General features: G+C 36.8%; 1 long non-coding RNA gene across 1 annotated transcript; it reads left to right on the top strand.

The window, feature by feature from the left end:
- Positions 1 to 604: 604 nt before the first annotated feature.
- On the top strand, positions 605 to 22,986 carry LOC139185651 (uncharacterized). Its single transcript, XR_011569149.1, has 3 exons — positions 605 to 893; positions 5,890 to 5,993; positions 22,657 to 22,986. It is a non-coding gene; the product is annotated as an uncharacterized lncRNA (long non-coding RNA).
- The last annotated feature ends 1,764 nt before the right edge of the window (positions 22,987 to 24,750 follow it).

The following is a 24,750-nucleotide window of genomic DNA, read 5'->3' on the forward strand; positions in this document are numbered from 1 at the left end:
GTAGCTTAGGGAATCAGGTTCTTTAAAACAAGCCATGGAAGAAGCCGACTCTTCCTCATGAAGGGAGACATCATGGCATGCCTCAAGATTTCTTTGTACATATACAGTCTTGAGAAATGTCTTGTTTAAGAGTAGTCAAGGTCTCATGTTCCAGGCACTCCAGGTAAAACAGTACAGGATTGCTTAGGGTTCTCCCAATACTTTGTACCAGAATTTGCTTCCCAGGGACATCAATCTATCAAAACAATACCTCATGTAAAACGGACACCACCCGTAACTAGTTTTTCAGCTGTTCTCATCATCTTCTGACATATAGCTTGTATATTAGTTATCTGAATATTTCTTTAAAAACTATAGTTGTAGTATAAACTGCTGAGTGTGTTGACAGTCATATCGTGCTTCAGTTCTACAAGAAAAAAAGTATGTGTGTATATATATATATACACACACACATATATATGTGTGTGTATATATATATAAACAAGTTTTGAAAAAAAATTACCTTAGTGTCCTGGATACCAGAGGGCCGCGGTTCCAGAGCTGTTCTCAGGAGTCTCGTACACGTCACATCAAGTAAACCTCAGTCCCCTCAGACTCCTGACCGCTCACAAAACTTGGAGGCATAGTGAGGTCTGGGCTCTCTCAGGAGCACAGTCAGGGGACTAGAAACTGGATCCCGCACAGATGTCGAGCTCTTGCGGGACTGCCCTGACAGGAGCCGGACACCCCAGGCAGCGAGCTGCGCATGCTCGGGCTGCCTCCAGAACCAACGCTCAGGAATCTCCCGGGGCGGCAACACCAACCTGTGAGGTGTAGCTGTGGAGCCACAGTCCGAGTCCGCCAGCTTCTGAGGCCCTGAAACCTAATACCATTCTGACTTGCCCATCCTCCAGGTCAGTTTTTAATTATACAGAATTGTTAAAGTTTCCCAGGGGAAAAGAATTGCCACACATTGTACTTCCAAACTCGTTTGAAAAAAAAAAAAAAAATGAAACTTTGAAGTTACTTTGTATCGTTTCAGCACTGAGGTAATTTGCCTAAATGCTTCTGATAAATTAATGAAATTTTAAATCTTAAACCTTGCTGAGGCTTTTATACTTATGACAAGGTCTTTTTCTCTGAAGAAGGGGAGGGAAAACGAGTGAGCTTTGTTTTTGTGTGGATATATGGATTTCTGTTTCTCATATCGAAACCAAGAAAATGGAATACATGTCTTGGATAATGATTGGATACTACCGCTGTGAACAATTCTAAAACTATCTTGAATTTTTCTGTGTATTTCCTTGAAAATATGTAGCTTTCAAATTATTTAAAACTATTTTAGGGAGATAATTATTTTTATATCTAAGATAATTATTTTTATATCCCCCCTTCCCCTGCATTGTAAGAAAAAACTTAGTGATATAAGGAAGTATAACAATTAACAGGAAATATATAGAAAACCAGTAAAGATTTCTCAGTGAGAGAGAAAACGTTCATGTAAAATATACTTTGGTTAGAACAGAGGTGATAGCTGCATTGTATCAACACATACAACCTGTGTGTTATCAAATTTCTTTTTTTTTTTTAACCTAAATAGATCAGGTATTCAATATGTCCTTGCAGGCAAAAAAAAAAAAAAAAAAAAAAAAAGGCACTATACTTTTATACATTGATTTCACCAAAATTCAGTATTTTATATATATATATATATTTTTTTTTTTTTTTTGAGTTGGAAGAGGGCTTGCAATATTTAATGAGTAGGGTTTAGACCAGGTTTTAGGCTAATGTGTTACTCCGACTTTGTAATATAAAGGTTCAGGATCAAGTTTTGATATAGCAAGAAGAAAATGAGCCTTGAGTGCTTTGACCAAATTCTTGCCATGAATCATAGAATATCCCTGTAACAGAAGGTTGAGTGAAACCATTACTACTTCTACCTTGGGCCTTGTTTCTTACCAGTTGCAGGAGAGTTTATTGAAAGAGAGAGCTGAAAGAACACCTCAAGAGAGGTAAGCCAGGCCAAGGAAGGTAATGGCCAAGGAGGGCTGGGGTGTACAGCTTTTAAGGCAAGGTTTTTTGCATAATCCAGGTGGTTGTTGATTGACAGTCTTAATTAACAGCAGCTGCCAGTTATATAATAAGAGGCCCTATTGAGCAGGCCCTGCCCATGATTCAGTCAGTTATAATTAGATGTATTTATCCATAGAATATTTATGAACATTTTAATAAGCCCAATGGCTGCCAAAGGTTATCTAAGGATAAGGTAATGTGAGACGTGCACATGTTCCTCCACTTGGCTAGTGGGGGATTTTTTCCAGGCCCATGACCATTTTGGAGGGCTGATAGGGGTCTGTTTTGGGCAGGGTGGTAAATAGCAGGATTAGGGACTATTGAATATTCAGCCCATGGGGCTGCCTGTCATATGTGCGTAGCTAACTTCTTATCTAACAGAACTTTTTTTGTTTGTACCAGAACTGACTATTAGGGTCCAGAGCTGGAATCAAAGAGACTCTGATATTTGATAGTAATGTGGCAACAATTATGGAGAAGGAAATAGCAACCCACTCCAGTATTCTTGCCTGGAGAACCCCAGGGACAGAGGAGCTTGGTGGGGTGCTGTCCATAGGGTCGCATGGAGTCAGACATGACTGAAGCGACTGACCATGCATGTATGCATTGGAGAAGGAAATGGTGACCCACTCCAGTATTCTTGCCTGGAGAATCCCAGGGACAGAGGAGCCTGGTGGGTTGCTGTCCATAGGGTCGCATGGAGTTGGACATGACTGAAGTGACTTAGCAGCAGAAGCAGCAGCAGTGGCAACAATTTGATCCAAATTCCCTTATAAAGCCCACTCAGAAATGGAAGATCCTTGTGTGTCCACAATCAAATTGCACTAAATTCTCAGTAACTTTGAGGAAAGTTTTCTTTAACTGTGGGCTTCCAGTATTCTTGCCTGGAGAATCCAATGGATGGAGGAAGAGTCTGACACGACTGAGCGACTTCACTTTCACTTTCACTTTCACTTTCCCTGATAGTTCAGTTGGTAAAGAATCCGCCTGCAATGCAGGAGGCCGCAGTTCGATTCCTGGGTCTGGAAGATCCATTGGAGAAGGGATAGGCTACCCACTCCAGTATTCTTGGGTTTCCCTTGTGACTCAGCTGGTAAAGAATCTGCCTGCAATGTGGGAGACCTGGGTTCAATCCCTGGGTTGGGAAGATCCCCTGAAGAAGGGAAGGGCTACCAACTCCAATATTCTGGCCTGGAGAATTCCATGGGCTGTATAGTCCCTGGGGTCACTAAGAGTCGGACATGACTGAGCAACTTTCACTTTCACTTTTCCTTAACTGCCTATCTCACATGGCAAATCTGTGAGCCTCTACTCCACAGCTGAGGATAGGGACAGTATTCTCCTTTTCCTTGGATGATACCATCCCATTATGAGGGTATTGAGTGAGTATAGTAGACTTCTCAGCTTACATCTCTGAATATGGAACTTTTGCCCAATAAATGAGTTGAGGAAAGGCCAATAAAGACCAGAAAAATCTCAGCCTAGAGTAAATCCTCTGCTCAGTGGAAAGGGTGGGTTGAGGAAGGAAGCCCCTAAGTTGTTTCAACACTCACCAGGAGTTTAGCCTCTGCTGTTTGGGGGTGGAGTGGAGAAGAAAAATTCAAGTGGCCTGCCCCTTATGTTGAAATACCATATCTTTGACTGAGAGGTAAAGGGAGAGGGAAACCCTATTTTACTGGTTGTACTGCCTAGATCAATGTTTCTATTATCATACTTTTTTTTTTTTAACAGTCAAGCCTTATTACTTTAATAGAGATAAACATGCATATCAGTGGTCAGGGCATGAAATTGAGAAGGTAAGCCCAGATTCTAGGCTGCTGATAAGCCTAAAAATGTTGATGAGAGAAACTTGTCAGAGGGACCAGGCATGTTGGGGGCTGTGCTTACCACAGAAGGGTAGGGAGAATAGGGGAATGAGGGAACAGGTCATAGTCAAGTGCCATAGACTTGCAGTGTTCTTACCAAAATTTAGTAAATTTTCTAAAATAAATATTTCTTAATTTTCTCTGTGTCATTAGAATAATTTTCAGAGTCTTTGAATTGTTATCTTTCTTAAACTTTTTACCACTTGTTACCAGTGTTTCCCTGGGACTGGGTCTGCAGAGATACTCAAGTTTCTGCCATCCCAAACATCTAAATTTGATAAGTGCATTCTTAATACAGCCATTGGAGCAGATTCAGATTTTTGAGAGATAGTTGAGATATCAAGTTTATCAACCCACAAGAACTGAGCCAATCAAAGCAAATTATTTTATAGGTTCTCAAAAATTCAAAAATAAATCTTGTTCAGTCCAATAGTTAATTTTTTTGTGAGTCAATTTTGAACACCTCCAAGCATATTTATTTGGCTTAAAATTGTTGATATTAACCATATCCTTCCCTACATGCTAATTTTCTTTAATAAATTATGGTCTATAAAATTTATGAATTTAGTCTAAATTATCAACAAAACAGAAATCATGTATGTGGTATACAACATACAATTTGTAGACTGGAAAATACAGAACTCCTGCATTAGTCTTTGTCCTACCCCTATGATCTAAGTGACTTTGAATGATTATTCTTTCAAGTTATACCCTTATCTGGAACTTGAGATTTGCCTAGATGATCTCCAGGTCAGTTGGAACTTTAACAGTCTTTGATTCTGGAAGATAATAGCCTGACATTCAAATAGAAATATTAAGGAGAGAGTTGGAGATAAGGGATTAGAAGCTTACTGAGAGTTCAGAAGTAGAGCTTTATATTAAAGACTGATTGTTATTGACTTTTTTAAGAGAAACAAGAATAGATTTGCTTTTTGTAGAAAGACAAATGGAGAAAAGAAAATCATCAGAAAGACAGACACAAGTACAATGAAAAATCAGGACATTTAAAAGTCTTTGAACTTAAAGATAGTTTCAAGAAGGAAAACTGTTCAAAATGGTCATGAGACAATCCACAGCATATTTAGAAAAAAGGACTTTTGATCTAACAGTTTTGCAAAGCATATAGCAGTTTTGAGAGTGGGGAGAGAAGTAGTAAGTTTGTCAGAAATAAAGGAAAAACTAAATAAAGAAGAAACTAAAACTTTGATTATATAAGAAAAAGAAGTGATAAGACTGTCCTGGAGCTTTGATTACATATACATTCGCAAGCAGCTAGTAACTATGGCACCCCACTCCAGTACTCTTGCCTGGCAAATCCCATGGACGGCGGAGCCTGGTAGGCTGCAGTCCATGGCGTCACTAGGAGTCGGACACGACTGAGCGACTTCACTTTCACTTTTCACTTTCATGTATTGGAGAAGGAAATGGCAACCCACTCAGTGTTCTTGCCTGGAGAATCCCAGAGACGGGGGAGCCTGGTGGGCTGCGGTTTATGGAGTCGCACAGAGTCGGATAGGACTGAAGTGACTTAGCAGTAGCAGTAACTGCGTCACTTGAAATAAGTTTAAGAATCCTTTTCCTGAATTGTATTTCCTTTATTTTTTCTGAATTAACCTCTTTTTTATGTTAGAGGGAACCTATTTATATAATTATTGGATTTGGTGTATAATTTATTTTTATCATATTCATATCTTCATAGATAAATAGTATTTCTATTATGACTCCTTTATCCTCTGTTTTATGGATTGCATCTTATTTTTGTTTATGTAACTAGTTCAGTTATAATTTATAAATTTAGTTATATTTGAATGACTATATTATATAAAAGAAATCTTGATAAATCAATTTGATTAATTGTTCATCACTAGAAACAGGATATCCAAAACAATATCATGATTTTAAAAGAATATGCTACAGCCTACACAGTTTAATTTTAAAAATTATGTATGTACTTTTATTATTTTTTTCTCAGTCTTCCATTTCTCACTTTGGAATTTACCACACCCCATCTGCTGGTAGGCTGTAACACTCCTACAATTTTCCTCAGCCTCTTTCTTGGCAAGATTTCCTCTAAATGTAAGTATTGATACAAAATTCCAGATTATTTCACTGATTTTTCTTCTTTTCTAGTGAGACATCATCTTACTGATATTGAGAACTTGTTCCATTTTAAGTAGCTTATTGAGAAGAAACTATATTCTTTCATGGTTATAATCTTTACATCTTTTTTTAACCTGGAGAAGAAATTTTGAAGGAAAGATGCAAACCCAACCTTTAAGCATCTGAAGGGCTATCAGATGGACAGGAATACATACTTTTAAAAGGGTAGAACTTGGACAAAGCAGTAGAAGATGCAGTATTTTGACTCAGCATTGGGAGCTTTATGACAATGGAACAGATAGCCTCCAGAGAGAGCAAACTCTCCCTAAGTGATGCTGAGGGGATCAAACATCCTCAAGAAGAAATCACTGGACTAGCAAGAGGCTATATCAGACATATAAAATTTGCAATCAAAAGTCACTTTAGAAATACATAGCTTCTTACATTTATGAATGAGCTAAAGTGAAATGCCCATGATCATTCATCATAATGAACCCTAACTTAACTGATTATTATATTCACCTGCATTTTGTTGTGTGCTTGTGTATGTGCAGTGGGGGCATGGTTGTTGGTAAGCTACAGTTTACTGACTCATCCCAAGACTGCATAATTGGAATTCCTGTGGATGGGTATGGAAATGTAGCTTCCAAATCCACTAAGTTTGGCAACTGCTGATACTGCTAAGGATACCAGGTTCTCAGTCACATCTTCTTTTAACCATTTGGTATTGGTTAAGTCCCTTCCACATAAAATATGACTTTTTTCTTTAAAACAGTATTTCTGTAATCAGTGAAATTTGTGATCTATTCAAGACTCTTGAGAGTCCCTTGGACTGCAAGGAGATCCAACTAGTCCATCCTAAAGGAAATCAGTCCTGAGTGTTCACTGGAAGGACTGATGTTGAGGCTGAAACTCCAATATTTTGGCCACCTCATGCGAAGAGCTGACTCATTTGAAAAGACCCTCATGCTGGGAAAGATTGAAGGCAGGAGAAGGGGATGACAGAGGATGAGATGGTTGGATGGCATCACCGACTCAATGGTCCTGAGTTTGGGTAAATTCTGGGAATTGGTGATGGATAGGGAGGCCTGGTGTGCTGCAGTCCATGGGGTCTCAAAGAATCAGACACAACTGAGCGACAAACTGAACTGAACAATGTTATTTTGGGACTCCCAGGTGGCTTAGTGGTAAAGAATCCATCTGCCAATACAGGAGACATGGGTTCATCCCTTGGTTGGAAAGATCCCCTGGAGGAGGAAATGGCAACCAACTTGAGTATTCTTGCCTGGGAAATCCCATGGATGGAGGAACCTGGTAGGCACAGTTCATAGGGTTGAAAAGAGTCAGAAATGACTGAGCACAGTTATTTTAAACTGGATCAACATAGGTTGTCCAGTTAGGCTGCATTCAACTTTAATTATAAACTGTTCTGTGAAATATAGAACTTAACAAGAAATTATCCTAATATGAGACTAAACAAATGTGAGTGAGGCCAGGAAACCACTCTAAAAATAAATAAAATTAAATCTAAACATACTCTAATCTAAGAGTTGTTAACAGATACAGAGAAGTAGATTACTGATTTATGTCTATTTTTTTGCTGCTGCTGCTGCTGCTGCTAAGTCACTTCAGTCGTGTCCGACTCTGTGTGACCCCATAGATGGCAGCCCACCAGGTTCCCCCATCCCTGGGATTCTCCAGGCAAGAACACTGGAGTGGGTTGCCACTTTCTTCTCCAACGCAAGAAAGTGAGAAGTGAAAATGAAGTCGCTCAGTCGTGTCCAACTCCTAGCTAGTTCCTACAATTTGTTTTGATATCCCCTTCATAGCTGCTGCTTTCTGCTGTCTTCTAAGACTTGTTAATTTTTGTTATAATCAACTCCAATATCACCTGCAGGCTCTAAAGCCATGAACTTTTGGAAGAGAGAGATTCTAATTTGTGAGTGTCCTGCTTGAGAGGTCATACTAGTAGCTGGTTAAAGTATAGCAGAATTGGTTTGATAGTGCTGAGTTCAGAGGAAGTTGGATGAACTACATTCTAGATGTGTAGTTAGTCTATATTAAGTTAAATATGTTTCATTCAATTATTTGATGAGGTGATCATTTTGTAATGCTGTTTTTAACAAAACTCGTCATTTGATACCACTAAATCTTCCCTCTATGTCTTTCTTTTTAAGTCATATCTTACTCATCCATTTATGTTAAGCTAGTTTATCTACCTGTGTATAAACACTTACATAAATCTCTTCTTGTGTAGCCTTAAAAATCTAAATCGTTTTTTTGATCTCTAGTTTTCTCATGTACAAAATGACTGAATTTTACTTCTTGTCCAGGGAAGCTTTATCCTCTCTAATTTGACATTCTCTTGAAATAACTTACTCAAGCAAAGAAATGAGCTTATGTTTATAACTCAGTCATTGGTAAGGGCCTAAGTGAGGAATAGAAACACAGCACATTCTCTTAAGATCTTTAGAATGAAAAGTCTTAAATTCACACTATTCTAATGTAATTCATTTATGTTTTCTACTTATTTAGTCATACCTATTTAGTATATGTGTTATCTGCTATTAACAATTCACTTTGAGTTTTAGGACTATTATATAGATAGATAAATAAAGACCTTCCCCATTTAGATAAAGTTAACCAATCTTCTGGTATAGCTAGGACCAATGTCATATGTCCTTATTATTTTTAAATTATCTAGATTCTCCTTAATTCTCTGGTTGAAAAACTTTCTATGGTAGTCATTTTTTTTAGTACATTTATTTATTTTTATTGGAGTATACTTGCTTTACAATGTTGTGTTATTTTCTGCTGTACAGGAAAGTGAATCAGTTGTATATATACATATATTTATTGAGTACATTTTGAATGTATCTCTAGCTTTATGTATTACTGCTTTGCCCCATGAGCTTTTAACTGATTGTCAGTTTTTATAACATGTCAAAGAGAGCCATTTACCCATTTGACACTGCCTGTCAGTCAATCCTTATGAAGCTGTAAATAGTGTGAAAATGTCATTGTTCACTAAGTTGAAAAAACAGTGTTAAATTTTTCATCAGAAATTTTTAGAGCAACAATAACCAACAGAGACAAGTTGGGAAAACACAAATGCACACAAGTTGGAATAACATATATGTATAGTTGATGTATTTTTATCTTTCTTAAGAAGAATATTAAAATTTCTGTCATTAGTATATAGGTGAAGCGTCAAAATATTAGAAATAAGAGAAATGTGAGTATATTCTGTAATTTATTTTTTAAAATATTTATTTATTTGGCTATGCAAGATCTTTTACTTGAAGCATATGAACTGTCATTTGTGGCATGTGGGATCTAGTTCTTTGACCATGGATAGAACCCAGGCTAGGAGTGTGGAGTCTTAGCTACTGGACCATCAGTGAAGTCCAGTCTCTGTAATTTAAAGTGTAAAATCAACCCAAAATAAACTAAAGCAGACATATTAAAATTGCTTGAAGAAACATAGTAATACCAATGTCAATTTAAGCATATTAAATTACTCAAATACAGAAATAAATCAAGGGGGGAAATGACCCATGATCATGTAGCATCCATGGATGGACTAAAAAGGTGTACTGGTAGTACCTTGAGCTGATGAACTGGGAGTGATACAGCCTTTTGACGAAGACTCCATATTATAAGACTGTTGTGAACAAGCCTGATTCTGAAATATAGTCTTATCCTAAATAGGTTTCTACACAGTGAAACTAGTCTGATTATTCCAAAAACTATCTCCCATTTTTGGTGATAATTCTCATAGAAAAATAACATCACATTATGGAGAATACAGGATTGTTAGCTGGGTGGCATGTTTTGAATATTATGAATGCATATAACATTTAATAATTTGGCTTCATGAACTAATACGATTTGGTAAAAAAGAGGTTTCCCTTGAGAGAAAAATCTATTGTCATTTTACGAACAAAAGTCAAGTTTCTGAACATGTAAGACTGACCTGGGAAATGATAAATTCCCCAAGGTCTATGTGGAGAAGGAAATGGCAACCCACTCCAGTACTCTTGCCTGGAAAATCCCATGGATGGAAGAGCCTGGTAGGCTGCCGTCTATGGGGTTGCACAGTGTCGGACATGATTGAAGCAAGTTAGCAGCAGCAGCAGCAGTAGCCAAGGTCTATGAGATATCTTAAGGGATCTTTTAATATTCTTTCCCTCAGGAAAGGAGAACATAACTGTGAACATCTGATTCAGACTTTTAATTTCTACATTTCTATATCAAAACAAAGCAAATGCTTTCAAATTCACAAATACTTTGATTCAAGATCTAGCATAATATTTATTGTTGTATTTTGCACATCCTTATCTATGAGGCCAGTGACCTTCCTGAATAAAACTATATTCTTCATATAACTCAGCATCAATTCTAAGAATGTTTGCTATGTGTATTTTAATTACATATATATTTAAAGCTATACAAGTTATTGTTACTGTTATTTTTCTGCAGAAAGTATTTAATTTTGAAGGGGTCATTTTGTCCTTAATCTTATAGTCACAATTTGGGATATTTTTTTTAGTGTTTCTTAAATTCATATCTGGTTCTGATAAATTTTATTAGTTGGTATTTGTGTATGTAAAATATCTGTCTTTTACACTCACTTCTGAAGAAAATCTGATTGGATAAAGACTTTCCTACAGTCTGCATAAAGACTTTCAGCTAGTCCCTCATCATCCGTTCAAATATGAAGTTATTTAATTGTCTTCCAAGACAGAAGGCAGTGTTTCATTGTTTCATTGAGAGGTTAACAGTCAATCTTACTAAGCTACTGAAGGTAGTATATCCTTTCCTTTTGTTTGAAAAATGATAATCTTAAGGATTTTCTATGTCTTTTCTTCAGTACGTTTATACTTATGTGCCTAGTTGTGATTTTCTTTGTATTTGTAGCAATTGTTGAATATATGGTTGGATATCTTTCATCAGTTTTGGAAAATTACCACCTATGATCTCTTCAAGTATTTCTTATGTTACCAACCTTTTTAATCCACACTTGCTACTTCACTCAAAGCTAATATAGAGCAATTAAGTCTCTAATTAAGGGTATATTATCTTCATTTAAACCCAATCTCATGTTTGCTCAATATCAGATATTGTATTTTAAGTTCAAATTTCCCTTTGCTTCGTTTTTGAAAGTTTCCATTTTCTGCTGAAATAACAATGCATTTTATTTCCTAGAACAGAGTTGGCAATATTTTTATTATTTTTTTATTTTATTTATTTTTTATATATATAAAGAGCAAGACCATACATGTTTTAGTCTTTGTGGGCTATGTACAGCCCTGTCCCATAATTGTCTTTGTGTTACCATCATTATTGCTACTGTTGTGTCTTTGTTTTTACAAACCTTTAAATGTGTAAAAAATATTTAGCTCACAGACTGTTTATGAATCACAGCTGGTTTAAAGTCCATGTCTTATAAGACTATTATCTGGATACACTATGATTTTGTATCTATTTATATTCTTTCTCTTGATTTTTTAAGTCAGATCACTTGGTCATCTTATAAGTCAGATTATTTTTTATTGATAAATAAGTTTGATAGATAAAGAACAGAATGATATAATTTCATTCCAGGTAAGATATAAGTTTGTTTCAGGCATGTAGCTCTAAGTCAATTAGCAATCCTGGATTACCAGAATATACTTAGTTATCAGAATGATTTAAAACTGGTCTTTCAAATGATGTCAGCAAGATGGCCAAATAAGACATTCCTCCTTGTATCCCACCCCACAACAACAGTCCTTCATTCATACACAACATGTTGTGGGCACTGTGGGATCCAACACCATATACCAAGGAATCCAGGAGGAGTTTCACCCACTCATGCATCAGGCAGTAGGTGTACAGACTTTACTCACAGCTGTGAAACCTGCAGTAGTCTATAGTCTGGTTCCAGCCTGTCTCAGTGTGGTCCAGGAGTCCCTGGAGAACACTGTTTTAAACAATAACCCACATATGAAAGGACTTTTATAGAAATCTAAGAGGCCAGAAGAAAAATTCCAGTATACCACTGAAGCAAAAATATTCAAGTTTAGATTCGTTTAAGAGAGTAAGAGGAACAGTTTGACTTTATCCACATTATATCTCCCTCAAGGTATTTAGCAAAACTAAATGTCAAGAGACCTTTCTTAGCCCAAGATTTTTCACACTGGGGAAAGTGAGGCCTTGTGGGGAGTTTGGAGTCCCAGTTGTGTGGGACACAGCCAAAGATGTCCTTGTCTCTCTTGCCCCATGTAGGGCATTAAGTCATGAGCTACAAAACTAAAGGTATGAAGAGGCTGGTAGAGCAGCAGATAATGATGCTCAGGGGGTAATTAAGGGAGACATATCTTATTTACCATATTGCAGCCTCCATCAAGAAGCCCATAAATGAGCTGCTGGAAACGATTTGCCTGTAGTTTCTCACAACTGGCCCATGGGCACCACCAGTGCTCTGCAAGCCAGACCCACACACCCCCAACTCTGTGGCTCTCTCCCTGCACGTGTCCTGATAGTGATAAAAGTAAACTTTGAAAGGTGTCTAGTGAGAACATGCAGAAAATTAACACAAATATATAGAACAGAAAGAGACTACAAACTTGAACTTACACACTGTGATCAAAGGGGATACAAGAAATGTTCATTATATTCAAATCAATAATGTGATATGCAGATTAATAGAGTGAATAAAAAAATTGTATGATTTTTATCAGATGCAGAAAAAGTCAGTTGAAAAAACATAACATTCTTTTAGGATAAAAATCTTCAAAAAAGTAGGAATATAAGGAATATACATCAACATAGTAAAGGCCATACATAAAAATCCTACAGTTGAGAGAGTTTGATAATGGAAGGTGGAGAGCTTTTCCTCTAAGGTAACAAACAAGACAAGGGTGTCCACTCTTACCACTCCTATTCAACATACTATTTGAAGTTCTAAACAGAGTAGTTTTGCAATAAAAGACATCTAAATCATAAAGGTAGAAGAAAAGTATCTGTTTTCAGATAATATGACCTTATTTATGGAAAGTCCTAGACTCCACCAAAAAATTATTAGAACTAACGAAAAACTTCAGTAAAGTTGCAGAATATAAAATCAACATGTAGAAATTATTTATGTTTTCATATCCTAACAGGAAAATATCTGTAAAAGTAAAGAGGCATTTACATTTATGATATCATGAAAAACAATAGAATGTTATTGTTGAGTCGTTAAGTCATATCCAACTATTTGCAGCCCCATGGACTGCAGCATTCCAGGTTTACTTGTTAACAGGTTAACTTCCTCTACTATCTTCCGCAGATTGCTCAAATTCATGTCCATTGTGTTGGTGATACTATCTAATCATCTCACTCTGCTCCCCCCTTCTCCTTTTGCCTTCAGTCTTTCCTGGCATCAGGGTCTTTCCCAGTGAGTCGGCTCTTCACATCAGGTGGCCGAAGTAGTGGATCTTCAGTTTCACCTCAGTTCTTCCAATGGATATTCACGGTTAATTTCCTTGAGGATTGATTAATTTGATCTCCCTGCAGTCCATGGGGCTCTCAAGAGTCTTCTCCAGCACCACAATTCAAAAGCCTCAATTGTTTAGCACTCAGCTTTCTTTATGGTCCAAATTTCCCATCCATACATTACTACTGGAAAAACTATCACTTTGACTAAATAGACCTTTATTAGCAAAGTGATGTCTCTGCTTTTGAATACACTGTCCAGGTTTGTCATAGAAAGAAGAAAACATCTTTTAATTTCATGGCTGCAGTCACTGTCCACAGTGATTTTTGAGACCAAGAAAATAAAATCTGTCACTGCTTCTACATTTTCCCTTTCTATTTGCCATGAAGTAATGGGACAAGATGCCATGATCTTAGTTTTTTTGAACACTGAGTTTTAAGCTAGCTTTTTCATTCTTCTCTTTGACCCTCATCAGTAATTATTTAGTTCCTCTTTACTTTCTGCCATTAGAGTGGTATCATCATCTTTACTGTTAAGCCACCAGTTTGAATCCACCTGCAATGCAGGAGACACGTGTTAGATTCCTGGGTCAGAAAGATTGCCTGAAGGAGGAAATGGAAACCCACTCGAATATTCTTGCCTAGAAAACTCTCATGGATAGAAGAGACTAGCAGCTACAGTCCATTGTGTTGCACACAGTCAAATCCAACTAAGTGACTAAACACACACTGGGTATATATGTATATGTGTATATACATACATGCATTTATATGAACATAACATGTAATATTTTGTCATGAGAAAAAAGGGAATATATGTATATGTGTGTGTATGTACATGTGCACATACATGCATATATGTATATACATATGTGTATATGTGTATATAGATACATGTGTTTATATAAACATAACACATGATATTTTGTCATGAGAAAAAAAGGGAATACTGACATTTGTGACAAGTTGCATGAACCTTGAGGACATTATACTAGGTGGAATAAATAAGACAGTGAAAGATAAATACTTTGTGATCTTACTTAAATGCAGGATTTATAAAAGCCTATTTCATAGAAACAGAGTAGAATGGAGGTTGCCCAGGGATAGGGGCAAGGGAAATGGAAGATATGGGTAAAAAGTCTATAAACTTTCAGTTACAAGAGGAATAAGTTCTGGGGATCTAATGTACAGCATGGTGACTATAGTTAATAATACTGTATTATATAGTTGAAAGTTGCGACGACCCAGAGGGATGGTATGGGGAGGGAGGAGGGAGGAGGGTTCAGGATGGGAACACATGTATACCTGTGGTGGATTCATTTCGATATTTGGCAAAACTAATACAATATTGTAAAGTTTAAAAATAAAATAAAAAAAAGTTGCTACGAGAGTAAAGCTTAAATGTGTTTGCCATAAACATGATAATTGTGTGGGGTGATGAAGGTGTTAATTGAGCCTACTATGTTAATTATTTTATACTATTTAAGTATATTAATTCATATACTTGATAAGCTTAAGTTGGACACCTTAAGCTTACACAATGTTATGTCAATTATATCTCAATAAAACTGGAAAAGAACAGCACATTGGTCCCTTGGAGAACAATTCTATTTCTAATTCACCCACATATCTAGTGTATAGTATTTTGTGATCCTAGATGAAAATAGTCCCTTGGACTGCAAGGAGATGCAATCAGTTCATGCTAAAGGAAATCAGTCCTGAATATTGATTGGATGGACTGTTGCTGAAGCTGAAACTCCAATACTTTGGCCATCTGATGCAAAGAACTGACTCATTTGAAAAGACCCTGATACTGGGAAAGATTGAAGGTGGGAGGAGAAGGGGACAACAGAGGATGAGAAGGTTGGATGGCATCACTGACTCGATGGACTTGAGTTTGAGAAAACCCTGGGAGTTGGTGATGGACAGGGAGGCCTGGCATGCTGCAGTCCATGGGGGTCACAAAGACTCGGACACGACTGAGTGAATGAACTGAACTGAGATGAAAAGCAAGGGGATTTAACCTGCTCCTTTTCTTCCCTTGATAGGGTCCAAACTCCAGTGTTTGTCTTCCAACCCAGGAGTCTCTCAGAATGTTTAGTTTCTCAGTATCTCAGGAATCTCTTCTAAAATTAACATGTGTCTCTAAAGGAATAATGGCCCCACAAATTTCTCTCATTTCTTTGGATATTTGTTCTCTTGAACTTGCCCAAGTAATTCTGCAGCACTTTCATAGCTATGATAATTTCAAATAGATGTGCTTTTTTTTTTTTTTTTCTAAGACTTTCTGCTTACTGGTAGCAGAATATTTGGTCTGAATGTTTTATCTTTACATCAAGGAGTATTTTAAATTCACCCACATACCAAACAACTTAGACAAGTCCAAAGAAATAGCAAAAACATATTCTTGTTTTAAAAATTATGTTATCGATGTATAAAGTAAAAATGGTGTCTTTTTCAATAGCTTGTTTATATTAAGACTAATATAAGAACTGGGTATTTTTCTTTATATTCCAATATTTTTTTTTCCCCCTCAATATGATGCTGTCCTCTTTAAAAGCACTCAAATATCCTCTTCCAGGAGTACCCAAGTTAATTTTTTTTTCTCATTCTTGTTATTGCTTCATACCAAAAAAACGATCAGTAGCCCTTTTTTTTGCATGTGTTTTATTCTACATAAAATAGTCTCATGCAATTTAAAAAGTATTCTTAATACCAAAAATATCGCAGTAAAATTGCTGTGGTATTACATTAATCAGTAATGCCAGTGCTTTTAGAAAGAATTTATGAATATCTATAAAAATGAAACAATTATACATCTCTGGATGTATCCTTGGCTTTCCAGAGATAATCTTTGTATTTTATCCATCAATCCCCAGTTTCTTATCTCAGGGTTACATAGAAATTTTGGAAATTTACAAAATGGTGTGATATACTAGGGCTTCCCTAGTGGCTCAGATGGTAAAGCGTCTGTCTGCAATGCAGGAGATCCGGGTTTGATCCCTGGGTTGGGAAGATCCCTGGATTAGGAAATGGCAGCCACTCCAGTATTCTTGCCTGGAAAATCCCATGGACCGCGGAGCCTGGTAGGTTACCGTCCATGGGGTCGCAAAGAGCTGGACACGACTGAGCGACTGAGCGACTTCACTTTCACTTTCACTAGGCTTTGACTTATATGTAATGAAAGTTTCTGATAAGAAGAAATTTCCAGATCTTTTAATGTAAGGATTAAGCAAAAATGCATCTAATGGAAGAATTGATAATGTGTTTACCTGAGTACTCTTGGGTACCAAGATGTAAAAATGAACTCAGATACATTCATATAAAATGTGTTGTGTATTGTAAACTTGTGGCCATCATGGAAATGTAATTTGGGTGCTAGTCTGCAGGAAGGCTCAAGGAAATCAGACCCAGAAGGGTGGGAGCCAGAGACAGTTACCTCTGTAATTCTGAGAAGCTGCATCATATTTGGCTCTCTCTCCTTCTCTCACTCTATCACTCATTGTCATCTTCATCTCTCCTTTCTAATGTGAATCTTCTCTTTTCTGCTCACTTCTCACCCAGTCAACTCCCTATTTTATACTTAACATGGTTTTTGCTTTCTCATGTATTTCTCTTCCTTGTGAATTTGGAATGCTTTTACAAAAGTTCAAGTCCAAAATCCACATTATCATTCTACTCAAATACTTAACAAAGACCAACTGCAATCTCATCATTCATTTCAGGTTTTCAAGGGAAATAAACTGATTGGTTCTCAACTAGGGAAATAATGTTCAGATCATAACTTAGGTGTTAACTTTGGTCTATCAGTCTTGCCTGAAGGATGGCAAACATTGGAAAATTAGGTAAATATTATTATGGCTACATGCTAGAGATTATGCGTACTATTGTCTGGTACCAGATGAGGTTAACTTTTAGAATGAAAGAGATAGGGATGTAGTATCAGCTCTCTAATGCTGTATTCTAAGCTAAGTTAACAGGATTCTGTCTGGCTTTGCCCTCAGCAGGTAGGTCAAGTTCACAAACTGTTGGCCTATGAGCTTAGTATGTCAGAGAATGCATTCATGCTGAACAGCTGAGGTATTTTGTTTTGTTTTATTTTGAATTTAATATCTGTATTTGTGGCATGCACTTCCTGAATCTATAAAAGCCATATATGCCAGCAGGTTGCTGTTATTGACTTGTCACAGAAAACATTGAAATTTACAACCACAATGTTAGAGTCCATAATATGTATGGAATTTGCCAAGATTATTGTTATCCAGTTGTTGAAATGCTTGGCCTATGGAGACAGCCTTACAACTAGGCAGGAAGGATGCTTTCCCTTTACATAATGTGAACTGAATATTATGATGGAGTGTTTTAATATGCTGTTTTATTTAATAATGACAGAAACTCTGAAGATATTTATTATTATCTGTATATGGGGATTAGGAATAGCAATTCTGGGCTTGAGTCCAAGTTCTGCTTACCATCCATGTTTCCTTGGAAAGATGCTTAAACTCCATTAGTCTTAATTTCCTCCTTTGTAAAATGGTGGTGATAATACCTGAAATATAGGTTTAATGTCAAAATTAAATGATAAAAGTGTTTAAAATTACTTACATGTAATAGATAATTAAGCATTTCCTTGTCTTTGGCTCGGTGATTTTAGACAATACAAATTTAATTATTTGATGAATCATCTATCATCACCTCTACTCTTGAGCTGTGTGGTTACTACTTAAGTTGGGAAGATATTTCCATAATTTTTTTAAGCTTCTGTATACTCAGGACCAGTGATACAAATTTGAGTACTGACTGTATTAATCTACTTGTTGTATTAAAGAAGCTATTTAGTCAGAGGAATAGTAGTGAAGTCACTTAAATTCATTTGGGTCAAGGGATTGTGGTTCTACAACATTGTTTATTTTCAGTGTTTTACTGTTCATGAAGGTCAGCACTGCCTTTTTTGAATTTGCTATTAGTTCTGTGTTAAAATTGTCACACTCTAACTGAATTATTTCAGTATCATATCAATAGATCCAGGACAATCCATAATATTTCTCTTTTCAAATCATTCTGTTGGAGCATACAATTCATTCTCATATCATGACAGGTATAAATACGATTACCAGAAGCTATGTGTCCTAGGAGATGGTTTATTTTCTTGGGTGCGTTCATCTCCTCTGGGAAATTCATTCCAACTTACCTTTGCATGAGAAACAGCTTGTTGTTTCAAGTATTGTTCCCTCCTAATGACCTTTTTTATTCACTTGTGTGTTTGACTTGGAGACATGGGAGATTTCATTTGAGGAGTGGGTTATGATTTTCTTCGTCTGGAGCTTTAAGTGCTTGGGGCATGTCAGGAGAAAAAAAAAAAAAAACTCTTGAGGTGGTCAGGGCCAGATGGCTTTATAGGTTTACATTTAATCTGAAGATGATGGGAGGACATTGAAGGACTTTGAGCAGGTTAATGGGCTGACTCTGAATATTCCATATTTCCTAAGTGCCTCCCACATAGTCTTTTGTGAGTTTTACTTTATGTTTTTGAGAAGGTTTCTTGATCACAGTGTAAAAGATATGTTAGAGCAAAAATTGGAACTGTTGTAACTCTCAGTTCAGTTCAGTTCAGTCGCTCAGTCGTGTCCGACTCTGCAACCCCATGAATCACAGCACGCCAGGCCTCCCTGTCCATCACCAACTCCTGGAGTTCACCCAAACTCATGTCCAACGAGTTGGTGATGCCATCCAGCCATCTCATCCTCTGTCGTCCCCTTCTCCTCTGCCTCCAAATCCCTCCCAGCATCAGAGTCTTTTCCGGTGAGTCAACTCTTCGCATGAGGTGGCCAAAGTACTGGAGTTTCAGCTTTGGCATCATTCCTTCCAAAGAAATCCCAGGGCTGATCTCCTTCAGAATGGACTGGTTGGATCTCCTTGCAGTCCAAGGGACTCTCAAGAGCCTTCTCCAACACCACAGTTCAAAGTATCAATTCTTCAGTGCTCAGCTTTCTTCACAGTCCAACTCTCACATCCATATATGACCAATGGAAAAACCATAGCCTTGACTAGACGGACCTTTGTTGGCAAAGTAATGTCTCTGCTTTTTAATATGCTATCTAGGTTGGTCATGACTTTCCTTCCAAGGAGTAAGTGTCTTTTAATTTCATGGCTGCAGTCACCATCTGCAGTGATTTTGAAGCCCCAAAAAATAAAGTCTGACACTGTTTCCAGTGTTTCCCCATCTATTTCCCATGAAGTGATGGACCAGATGCCATGATCTTTGTTTTCTGAATGTTGAGCTTTAAGCCAACTTTTTCACTCTCCTCTTTCACTTTCATCAAGAGGCTTTTTAGTTCCTCTTCACTTTCTGTCATAAGGGTGGTGTCATCTGCATATCTGAGGTTATTGATATTTTTCCCGGCAATCTTGATTCCAGCTTGTGCTTCTTCCAGTCCAGCATTTCTCATGATTTACTCTGCATATAAGTTAAATAAGCAGGATGACAATATACAGCCTTGAAGTACTCCTTTTCCTATTTGGAACCAGTCTAGTGGGCCTTGATTAAGAGCTGAAATAAAACCATGACAGATATAATACCAAGGAAGGAAAATAATTTAAAAATAGGAGAAGAAAGAAAAGGGGAAAATCAGATTCTCAACCATAATATTAATGGAGAAAAAGAGCACTTTGCAATCAGAGGGTAGTTTCAGTTTTATAAAATAGTGTTCTTACCATATTCCTCTTTCTGTCTGCTCTCTGGCCCAATTCCTTTACCTTTTCAAATACCTTCCAAAAAAACTTTAATTATAGGGAAAAGTGTATGGTGCCAGAATTAAATATCAGATATTTTTTAGAACATAAATACATGGCAATGGTAACATTCTTATATCATGAATATCAACTAAAATATGGATTTTTACATTACAGATTTCCCAGATTGCATGCTGGTATGGTAGAGATATGGAAATTAACATTATAAAGCTGAGAGTGGAGCTAAGACAATATATATTTCAAAGGAGAAGAAAGTGATAGAGAAGGAGATAGGAAAGCAGATGGAGGAAGCTCAAGGTCCGTTTTTCATTCACTTCTATCTGTCCTATGTAAAGGAACCTATTTGTTCACCACTATCTATACAGATGTTGGTTTAGCAATTCTGAAGAAAGATCCTAGTTAAAATGTGTTCCTCCCCAACTTGCTATGATGATCATATACTCCTTTTCAAAATAGAGGCCATTGGGTTCAGTTCAGTTCAGTTCAGTTCAGTTGCTCAGTCGTGTCTGACTCTTTGTGACCCCATGGACTGCAGCACTTCATGCTTCCCTGTCCTTCACTATCTCCCAGAGTTTGCTCAAACTCATGTACATTGAGTCAATGATGCCATCCAACCATCTCATCCCCTGTTGCCCCCTTCTCCTCCTGGAGGTAACTGAAATGGTGGCACAATTACAAATAAATCTGTCTGTCTTATCTATCTAGGATATAGATCTATCTATCTTTCTATATATCTATCTATCTATCTATCTTCATAATCTTGCCTCTCCCAGTAAAGTTCTTTATCTTAGTAGTTCCAGGCTCATTGTTTTGGTAGGGCAATAACACAATTGCCCCAGTCTCCACCCTTGCTATAAAGAATGAGGCATATACAGAGTAAAGCAGTTTAGACGCCTAAAGTAGGAATGAACCTGGTGTTGCAAGGATGTGTACAGAGACTCCTGTGGCTAGAGCATAATAAACAGAAGATTTTTTGGTGTAATTAGAGGCCAAAAGATAAACAGGAATCAGATAATATAAAGTCTCTTAAGACATAATAGAGAATTTAAATTTTATTTAGGTGCAAAATAAAGCTATTGGAGTATTATAAGCAGGGGAGGGAAATGATTTGATTGATATTTCATTTTGACTGGTGTTTGAGTAGAAAGAAGAATAGAAGGGAGATCAAACAAGAGACTGGGAAAATGCCAAGGAAAAGATAACGATGGTTATGACCAGGTTGGTAGTGATACAGATGGAGACAACTGGAGAGATTTTGGTAATGTTCTGGAGTTAGTGTCCACTGAACTTCTAAATGGTTCAAATGTGTGGATTATGGGAAAAAGAGAAATTAAGAATAGCTTAACTGGTTATCCATGTCTTTAAAAAGAACAATTTCATGGAAGTTGTAGAGACACAAGTTCAGGATGACTAGTTGAGGTAAGAATTAGAAATTGGAAAAAAGAAGCAGTGATGAGAGAACACTGTAAGGAATTTTCTGTGGAAAAAACAGGGAGATGGGATGGTTGTTGGAAAAAAATAAGAGGTCTTGGTAGGAGTTGTTTCTTTTTTGTTTGGGAGCTCCTATTTGAGTATTTGAGGCTTCCCACATGGTGCAGTTGTAAAGAATCTGCCTGTCAATGCAGGAGACACAAGTTCAGTCCCTATGATCCAGGAAGATCCAGGAAGATCCCCTGGAATAGAAAATGGGAACCCACTCTAGTATACTTGCTTAGAAAGTTCCATGGACAGAGGAGCCTGGTGGGCTATAGTGCATAGGGTTGCAAAGAGTCAGACGCACTGAGCACACACGCACTCACTTATTTGAATACTCACAGAATAGTGATGAAAATAATCAAATAGAGATTAACTGAGGATATTGGGAACAGATAGAAGAATTTTTAAAATATAATTTTATTTAGTTCTTTTTTTTTTTTTGGCTGTACTGGATCTTGTTGCTGCATGCAGGCTTTCTCTAGTTATAACAAGTGAGGGACTACTTTTTTTTTAATTTAAATTTATTTATTTTAATTGGAGGCTAATTACTTTATAATATTGTATTGGTTTTGCCATACATCAACATGAATCCACCACGGGAGTACATATGTTCCCCATCCTGAACCCCCCTTCAACCTCTCTCCCCGTACCATCCCTCTGGGTCATCCCAGTGCACCAGCCCCAAGCATCTTGTATCTGTGGAGAAAAGGGAACCCTCTTATCCTGTTGGTGGGAATGCAAACTAGTACAGCCACTATGGAGGGACTACTTTCTAGTTGTGGTCCACGGTCTTCTCATTGTTATGGGTAAGTAAAGAATTATTGAAAGGTTAAAAATGTGTTTGTGTTTGAATTTTTAAAATTTACCTATTGACAGATTTTACCATGCTTTAAAGAAAATTATCACAGCATATGAAAAGTCAGTGATAAAATCAGTCTTGCTTTTTCAGAAGTCACTAAGAGAGTAAGCCTTGCATGCTGCAGTCCATGGAGTTACAAAGAGTTGGACAAAAATGAGCAACTGAACAACAACAAAGAGAGTAAGTTGGAAAGTTTTCCGTAAATCAAGTTCTTCTGTTCCCTCCTATCTATGCCAATACTTTAATTTTTATTGCATTATTATATAGAAAGGTTTTGAGATAGTCCACCCCCTTTTCCTCTACTTATCTTTTTTCAGTAGTATTGATTTTTGATTTTTTATGTATGACTATAAAATTGTTGGGTCATCATTTCATAGTATTTGTGGAAAAAAGTAAAGGAAAAATGAAGCAAGGTTTTAAAGCAAGGTTTGACAGTCCATTTTGGGGGGTGATGGGGGGAGCTCTTAGAGTTTGGGAAAAAGAAATGAACCATCATATCAGATATCAGAGGACAGTAGTTCTGCAGGTAGCAGTCCTGATCCAGACCTAACCACAATTCAAGAAATCATAGTATTTGCACTTAATAATTTGGTGTTCTTTGTAGTAGATAATCACAGTGTTTGAGTGAGATTGAACTGAATTCACCATTGATGCTTTAGCCAGTGATACAGAATTGCCTGAGAGGATATTTGCAGCTGGTTTCAAGGGAAGTGTGAACTCTACAAACAGTTTCTTTTACTGTGTACAGAACTTGAAGGTTTCAGTATTAGGTTATAGTTGTGTTGAAATCTAAATGATAAATGCAGACTGGGTTACTCACCTTTCGTCATTAGTTTGCAAAAATTTCTCTTGGGTGTGTTTATGGTATAATTCCTTGATGGATACAGTTATGCTAGGATAGAGTCAGAGTCATCTGTGTGCATGCAGTGTATGTTTTAAATGTGCTTGCCTTAAATTTGTAATTCTATATACTCTGTGACTCTCTGGCAGTTTTATCTTTTAAATCCAGACTCTAGATCTAAGTATTTAACCTGTGTGTTTAATTAGAAGTTTTATTTGACCTTCTAATTATGTTTGAAGGCAGATGGATAGAATACAAGGTTTTAGAAATGGACTCTTTTATTTGAACTGGAAAATGTGTGTGGGGCATGGAGATTTGCATAGGTAAATACTCAATTTCTGTTTTGGCTATAAACCAAAATGTCACCTTCTTTATTTGAATAGAACTACAAATAATGTAAAATGTCATTCAAAAGAGCTACAACATAAGTTTATAGGATTTTTTTTTTTTTAATGTCAAACCTATCAGATATTTTAGCATCCCTGGTTAAGATCCTTGATTTCCAATGATCTCAAAGACAATTCTAAAGTAGTAAAAGCACTTTGAATCTCCTTCTGCAGTAAGTAATTTAATCTTAAAACCTTTTTTCAAGTTCTGATTCCATTGGTGCTACTATTCGATGATCTATAAAGCAATCATTAGCCACTAGTCATATATACAAATAATCAGCTTCTCTATAAATTTAGTGATTTCAGCCTGAGGAGGGTTCAGTTTTTGGCAAACCAATATTCCATTATTTGCATTACTTGGAAATGGTCAGAAAATGACATAAAAAAGATGTTTAACATCTTGTAAGTAACTGGAGGAATTTAGATCTAGCCTCTAGTCAAAAAGCCATTGTATTATATAGAGCAGTCCATGAAAGAACATTTTGGGAACAGTAAAATGGCTAAGATTTATTCATCCGTTTACTTATTCAGCATAAATACTATCGACTCAGTGACTATTATGTGTCAGATACGCTTCTAGGTAAGGGGAATATAGTAATAAATAGGCTAGACAGTTTTTTTGCCTTTTAGGAGCTTATATCCTAATGGGAAAATAGACAATATACAAATAAATATATACTATGTCAGGTACAGCTTTGTACACACAAGTACAGTGGAGGGCATAAGGGATCTCTGGGAAAAGGATATTGGTATTGTATTAGATTCATTAAGAAAAATTGAGGGCAAGAGGAGAAGGAGGTGACAGAGAATGATACAGTTGGATGACATCACTGACTCAATGGGCATGAGTTTAAGCAAACTCTGGGAGATAGTGAAGGATAGGGAAGCCTGGTGTGCTGCAGTTCATGGATTGCAAAGAGTCAGACATGACTTAGCGACTGAACAGCAACATCA

This window comes from Bos indicus, chromosome 11, assembly GCF_029378745.1.
Source record: "Bos indicus isolate NIAB-ARS_2022 breed Sahiwal x Tharparkar chromosome 11, NIAB-ARS_B.indTharparkar_mat_pri_1.0, whole genome shotgun sequence".
NCBI classification, from domain to species: Eukaryota; Metazoa; Chordata; class Mammalia; order Artiodactyla; family Bovidae; genus Bos; species Bos indicus.